Raw genomic sequence first — 7,833 nt, 5'->3', positions numbered from 1 at the left:
CGTTCGAACGCTGCTCCTCAATCCTTCTCTTCTTTCTACTTGCCAATAACCGTTTTTCTTTTTTTTGTAGCGACTGTTTTGTCAGGCGGTGCAGAGAATATATTTTTTCCGTTCGGACCGCTGTAAGTAACGCACTCAGCTAGCGTTGATGATGTGCACAGCTGCAGTGCGAATGCTGACGGCAGGCAGCGAGGCTGCGGCGTAAACGGGTTGAAAGCTCCGTCCTTCTTTGCCATATTGAAGTTGTGCTCGCTGTACTGTACTTCAGATGGGGGATGACGCCCCTCCCTCTCACCTCCCCTCACTCCCCCTCCCCCCCCTCCCCCCCTCTCCCCATACAAACCTATCAACAGCCGGAAGGGAGAACTTCACACACGCAGCGCGAACCCTCCCATATACGTCGTTCCCCCAGTGTATTTGTCGAGCAGGTGTGTGCTGCGCTGTTACGAACCGCACCATCTCACTGAGTAAGAACACTAGAGCTGTTCCATTCACGCAACGAGCGAACTCTTCGAGAATATTCATCTTTGCAATATACGAGTGGCAGGTACGTGCAAATTGCAGCGTACTTATTAACTGCTGAAATCTGGAGAGTGGACATCATTAGCGTTACCACAATTTCTGTCTGACAAACCGGGACATTTCTCTTAAAATGACTAAAAATGAACGTAATCCTGAAAGCAGAAACCACGATAACCCAGAATACTTCTCTCAAAATTATTTTAGACGCTTCCTACTGTGAATACGGAGAAGTAATTGAAAAGCATAATTACAAATTTTTCCACGTCAACATTCATCACGCCAGCGGCTTCCTTTGCAGCATCCTAAGTGTGCGGGGCATCCAGCTCATACAAGATTTCCGTTTGCTTAACTTCTCTATTTCGCGAACACGTTGTTTGCACATGCTCGTTGTACTCCTCAAAAAAATGGTTCAACTGATTCTGAGCACTATGGGACGTAACTTCAGAGGTCATCAGTCCCCTAGAACTAAGAACTACTTAAACCTAACTAACCTAAGGACATCACACACATCTATGCCCGAGGCAGGATTCGAACCTGCGACCGCAGCGGTCGCGCGGTTCCAACCTGTAGCGCCTAGAACCGCTCGGCCACCCCGGCCGGCCGTTGTACTCCTCCAAAGTTAGTATTGGTACTGGTACCGCAAAACTCTATGCACTTACTTTTATCAGTTTTCTTTTCCCCTAGGCAGTGACGCAATTGTACTAATTACAAAGGCAGTTGCATTTGGCAGGGCAGTTAATTTAAGTAATTTCACTCGAACGCCATTTTTCGGTATAAAATAATGATCAATTATTGGAAATATTTTCTTAGGTTTGTGATTTCTAGCATCTGTAGCTATACCAAAATAACGGACCGCTAACACTGATCTCTCAATTGCTGTTGATTTTGTTCTGCCCAGTGTCACATTTTTTTCTCTTCGGACTCATCACAAAATTTGGAGCTTAGCGTATAGGTACAGTCCACTGATATCAAAAACATGAGTGAGAGCACATTGCTAATTGAATTACTGTTACCAATTTTCCCTGTTTAAATGAAGTTGAAATTTGTCCATTTCTTTTTTCTAAGTACTTGCAGAGTACACGTTTGATTTATGCTTTACGCTAGCTAATTGATCCTTAACATTTGCTCTTCCCTCGTGTGTAATGAAAACGTAACACATATTACTCATTCATCTTCGTTTCATGAAGAACCATTTTTATGAATATTTTTCTTGCAATGAACACTTCCTCTTTGGCATTTCGAAATTGGAAATTTGCGGTAAGGCCTTATGGGACCAAACTGCTGAGGTCATCGGTCGCCAAGCTTACGCACTACTTAATCTAACTTAAACTAACTTCACACACCCATGCCCGCAGGAGGATTCGACCCTCCGACGGGGGGACCCGCGCGAACCGTGACAAGACGCCCTGGACCGCGTGGCGGCATTTCGAGTTCACATGAAACTATCAAATACTTAAACAACAAATTAATCGCGGTACGAATCACACAAATAAACAGCGTATCACGTTACTGCAAAGTTTAAACAGAGATGCGATTAGGAACCGTAGCCGGCCGCGGTGGCCGAGCGGTTCTAGGCGCTACAGTCCGGAACCGCGCGACTGCTACGCTCGCAGGTTCAAATCCTGCCTCGGGCGTGGATGTGTGTGATGTCGTTAGGTTAGTTAGGTTTAAGTAGTTCTAAGTTCTAGGGGACTGTTGACCTCAGATGTTAAGTCCCACAGTGCTCAGAGCCATAGGAACCGTAATGGAAACGCAGCAACGTTACTACATAATAATATTCCTTAAGCGGCTCAGTCAGCTGCGACAGCAAAAACTTCCGTTAATTAGCTGGAGTTGAAATGTATATCCGCAGAACAATTTGGAGAAAATATTTATTTGAAGTCGGGGACAAACTGCCGTCCCGAAAGTATTTTGCGAGACACCGATTTCTTTAATCTGAAACCTGGTATGTCCAGGAAAACGCGGACATTTGACGACCCTGTAATCACAGAAGAATGAAATGGGCAGAAGCGCACGGTGTGATTTACTAACCTTGAGGAATAAGAGCTTTCATTAACATTAGTGGGTGATATTCATCTTTTGGATCTGCAGCTCTTGTCCTTTCTTTCCCCGTTTGCAGTTAAGTTATAGGATAGGGTACCGCCTTTTTGCTAACACACTGTTTTCTCCTTTTACTCAAACAAGTTTCAGCACCTCTGTGCCGTCATCTGTGGATTTTTGTTTATTGAAAACTTAAAAAGTGAGCATATTTTAGGTTGTACCTGACTAAACAAAGTGAGGCCTAAAGAAAATTCTTGTTCGTTTTGCTTCTTACCGTGATTTTAGATTATATGATTTTGCAGGACTATCTGTATGATGTCCTGCACTGATAGCTTGTCATCTGCTAACCAAACCATGTAAATGTTTGCAGATGACAAGGTATCAGTGGAGTACGCCATACATTGGACCTGCAAAACCATATAATGTAAAATCATGGTAAAGGCAAAACGAACAAAAACTTCCATTAGCCCTCAGTGTGTTAGGTCAAAAAAAAAAAAAAAAAATGGTACAAATGGCTCTGAGCACTATGGGACTTAACATTTGAGGTCATCAATCCCCTAGAACTTAGGACTACTTAAACCTAACTAACCTAAGGACATCACACACATCCATGCCCGAGGCAGGATTAGAACCTGCGACTGTAGCAGTCGCGCGGTTCTGCACTGAAGCGCCTAGAACCGCTCGGTCACACCGGCCGGCGCTATGTTAAGTGAGTTGCAACCTGAAACATGTTCACTTTTTACAGTTTTCAATAAACGAAAACCCACTGATGACGGCATAGAGGTGCTGAAACAAAAAGAGAAAACAGTGTGTTTGCAAAAAAGTGGCAAACATATTCTATAATTAGTGAGCGAGGTGAAGATACTAGGTTCGATGCCTAGCTAATTTTATGGGGTCTTGTACAAGTGAAGAGTATTGATTTGCTATATTTAAAATGTAGACGGTCATTGTGCTGGAATGAATTCACTGCCTAAACATTTTAATGTGTATTTACTTCCTTATTCAACTTAGCCGATCTACATGGTCGCCACATTAAGTCAAGAAGAAGACACCATAGCTTTGTGAATACGTCGTTTCGGAGTAATACATGTGAAAGAAGGCAAATTATGTTAAAGACTCGATGAGATTAACAGATTGGCAGTGATCCACAACTTTGGAATCACAGATTTACTCTAAACTTTGTACACCTTTAGTAGGCCATTAAAACAACATAAAATCGTCCCGTAATTTCTCTTGTGCCCAGTGGCAGAACTGTACACGACGTCGCCTTGCAATTCCTGGTGCATAGAAATAAGGGTCGGGTGCAATTGATTTGATGTAGCATTCTCAACACCGATGTTTTTGAGATTCCCGATTGTCGCGCAGTTTGTCTCCTACTGATGTGCGGATTAGCCGCGACGGCAGCTAAAACCCCTACTTAGGCATCATCATTTGTTGTAGGTCATGGTTGACGTTTCACATGTGGCTGAACACTTCCTGTTTCCTTAAATAACGTAACTATCTAACGAAAGGTCCGGACACTTGGATGATGTCGTCCAGGATACCGAGCAGCATACATCGCACACGCCCGTTGGGCATTTTGATCACAATAGCCATATATCAACACGATATCGACCTTCTCCGCAATTGGTAAACAGTCCATTTTAACACGGGTAATGTATCACCAAGAAAATACCGTCCGCTCTGGCGGAATGTTACGTGATACAACGTACTTATACGTTTGTGACTATTACAGCGCCATCTATCACAAAGCGAAAAAAGGGGTCCAACTAAAACATTCATATTTCTTTACGTACTACACGAATATGTAATAAAAATGGGGTTTCCATTTTAAAAATACGCAGTTGATATCCGTTTGACCTATGGCAGCGCCATCTAGTGGCCCAACCATAGGCCATCTAGTTTCCCCCTTGAAGCTAGACGAGTTTCGTTGTTTGTAGTTTTTTCGTTTGATGCTTCGTGAGATATTTGGCCTGGTCACTATCAATGGACCACCGAAAACCTGCTGGCTGGCGGCAGGAAGGCCGTGTCAGAACTGAGTGTCTTCAGCGACGTCTAGTACAGCTACCTCTGCACACACAGCACCCGCCACAGCAGGTGACATCACTGCCTTTTACGTACGTGGAAGCTCTAAGGAACGACGTCGGCGACGTGCATGACAGGCCGTTGCGCATAGAGTGTACGAGTATCGCCCCCGATCCCACGTCACTGACGACGTAAATGGAGAAAAAAAACAACAACAAAGCTCAAATGGCTCTGACAAGGGAACATCCCCATCGCACCCCCCTCAGATTTAGTTATAAGTTGGCACAGTGGATAGGCCTTGAAAAACTGAACACAGATCAATCGAGAAAACAGGAAGAAGTTGTGTGGAACTATGAAAAAATAAACAAAATATAAACTGAGTAGTCCATGCTGAAGATATACAATATTAAGGAGAGTGTGAACTCAGGAGCGCCGTGGACCCGTGGTTAGCGTGAGCAGCTGCGGAATGATAGGTCTTGAGTTCAAATCTTCCCTCGACTGAAAATTTTACTTTCTTTATCTTCGCAAAGTTATGATCTGTCCGCTCGTTCATTGACGTCTCTGTTCACTGTAATAAGTTTAGTGTCTGTGTTTTGCAACCGCACCGCAAAACCGTGCGATTAGTTGACGAAAGGACGTGCCTCTCCAATGCGAACCGAAAACATTTGATCGCAAGGTCATAGGTCACGCGATTCCTCCACAGGAAAACACGTCTGATACATTCTATACGACACTGGTAACAGCATGTGCGTCACATGACAGGAATATGTTGTCGACCCACCTCAAAAAATGGCTCTGAGCACTATGGGACTCAACTGCTGTGGTCATCAGTCCCCTAGATCTTAGAACTACTTAAACCTAACTAACCTAAGGACATCACACACATCCATGCCCGAGGCAGGATTCGAACCTGCGACCGTAGCAGTCGCAAGGTTCCCGACTGCGCGCCTAGAACCACGAGACTACCGCGGCCGGCTATGTCGACCCACCTAACTTGTACACTTGGCGAATGGGTAAAAAGATTCTTCTACCTTGTCCGATTTAGGTTTTCTTGTGGATGTGATAATCACTCCCAAAAAAGTGATGAAAACATAAGAGTTTGTCACATAAACTGAAAATAAAAAGTTAAAATTTTTCACTCGGGGGAAAACTTGAACCAAGGACCTCTCGTTCCGCAGCTGCTCACGCTAACCACGAGACCACGGCGCTCCTTGCTCGCATTGTCCTTGAAATTGCCTACCTTGCACATGGACTGTTCACTTTCTATATTTTGCTTATTGTTTCATAGTTCCACACAACTTCTTCCTGTTTTCTCGATCGATCTGTGTTCAGTTTTTCAAGGCCAATCCACTGTGGCAACTTATAACTAAATCTGAGGGGGGTGCGATGGGGAGGTTCCCTTGTGAGCACTATGGGACTTAACTTCTGAGGTCATCATTCCCCTAGAACTTAGAACTACTTAAACCTAACTAACCTAAGGACATCGCACACATCCATGCCCGAGGCAGGATTGGAACCTGCGACTGTAGCGGTCGCGCGGTTCCACACTGTAGCGCCTAGAACCGCTCGGCCGACCCGGCGCTACAGACGCTCGTCCGGGATCTTGCACTGCATGACATCTGTGAAATGACGCACGGCGACAGCCGCGAATATCCGCTCTTAACAAGCCACTCAGCTAGTTGACTAGACGGGGTGTATGTGTCACGTGGGCTACGCAAGGCGACGATTGACGCCGAGGTGTGGCCTACGGCCTTTACAGACCACCAGGCTTACATCTGCACCATCGCTCTGCCACGACAGAAGACATGGAGCAGTAGAGGACCATGGAAGCTCAACGTTACCCACCTGCGGAACGAAAACTGTCTGCGGGAGGTGGAAGTCACATGGCGACAATGTCAACAGCGTCAACTTTCGTACGATTCTAGGCTTAAATGGTGGCTCTGCTGCGTCAAACCGGCTTTACGTAGAACGTTCATACGATATGGCCAAGATACGTCACTTTGCAACGGGCGACTTCCGAATTTTATTTCACAGCTCTTCGTGAGTTGGCGAAACAACCACCGTCTCCCGACCGTCAGCAGGCTATCAATCGTATCAGAGCACAATTGCTGCGTCTTACGGCAGTGAAAATGGAAGGAGGTAATGTGCGAGGATCCTCGATGGATTACGCAACAAACGGCCGCCCTTACACTATATACTGAGAGAAAGAAGACAGTGGTGACGCACACTTATACGGCATGTCGAAATGGCCGATGGATCGTGGGACACGTTACAGAACGGTATTGCACGTGCTTTTGCTCACCACTGTCGCAGTTTCTATGCGGAGCACCAGTTGGGCAGAGCAGGACTGACAGACGTGCTCCGCGAAATGCCAGTGGACGAGCATCCCACTGAAGTGGACGGCCTCATGGCTGAAATCACCATAGACGATTTGGACGCTGCCCTAAAGTGTGGTGCGTTAAACAAATCGCCTGGACCGGATGGGCTCCCTCTTGAGTTCTGCCGCATTTTGCTCCTCTGATGGGACCGACGTGGGTGCAGATGTACAATGAACTCTTAACACCTACCTTTCGCGTCCCTACCGAGTTCACAGAGGGTATCGTGATATCAGTTCGCCGGCCGGTGTGGCCGTGCAGTTAATGGCGCTTCAGTCTGGAACCGCGTGACCGCTACGGTCGCAGGTTCGAATCCTGCCTCGGGCATGGATGTGTGTGATGTCCTTAGGTTAGTTAGGTTTAAGTATTTCTAAGTTCTAGGGGACTGATGACCACAGATGTTCTCATAGTGCTCAGAGCCATTTGAACCATTTGATATCCGTTCGAACACCAAGTGGTGGTCGTACGCCACGAGACTACCAGCCCTTGCTATTATTGAATGGAGACTACAAAATCTTTGCACATATCCTCCGTGCTTGGATTCAAGCGGCGATAAAGGACAAAATACATTTAGATCGAACATGTGTATGTGGGAAGAGCAATGTACACACAACGCAGGGGCATCCAGGTATGTCATAGCATAGATGTCGGAATGTCGATTACGAGGAGCCCTCGTGGCAGTGGATTTCGAACACACTTTCGACCGGGTGGACCATGCATTCGTCGGAGGGGTCATGGAACGGGTGGGAAACCCCTCATGTTTGTCGACACGATCTTGAGGTTGAATAATGGCGCCAACTCGAGAGTCTTGGTGAACGGTGTTAGCTCAGAACCTTTCACGCTCCAGCGCTCAGCGCGGCAAGGTTGCCCC

The sequence above is a fragment of the Schistocerca nitens genome, chromosome 6 (assembly GCF_023898315.1).
Source record: "Schistocerca nitens isolate TAMUIC-IGC-003100 chromosome 6, iqSchNite1.1, whole genome shotgun sequence".
In the NCBI taxonomy this organism is placed as follows: domain Eukaryota; kingdom Metazoa; phylum Arthropoda; class Insecta; order Orthoptera; family Acrididae; genus Schistocerca; species Schistocerca nitens.
This window is presented reverse-complemented; position numbering follows the sequence as displayed.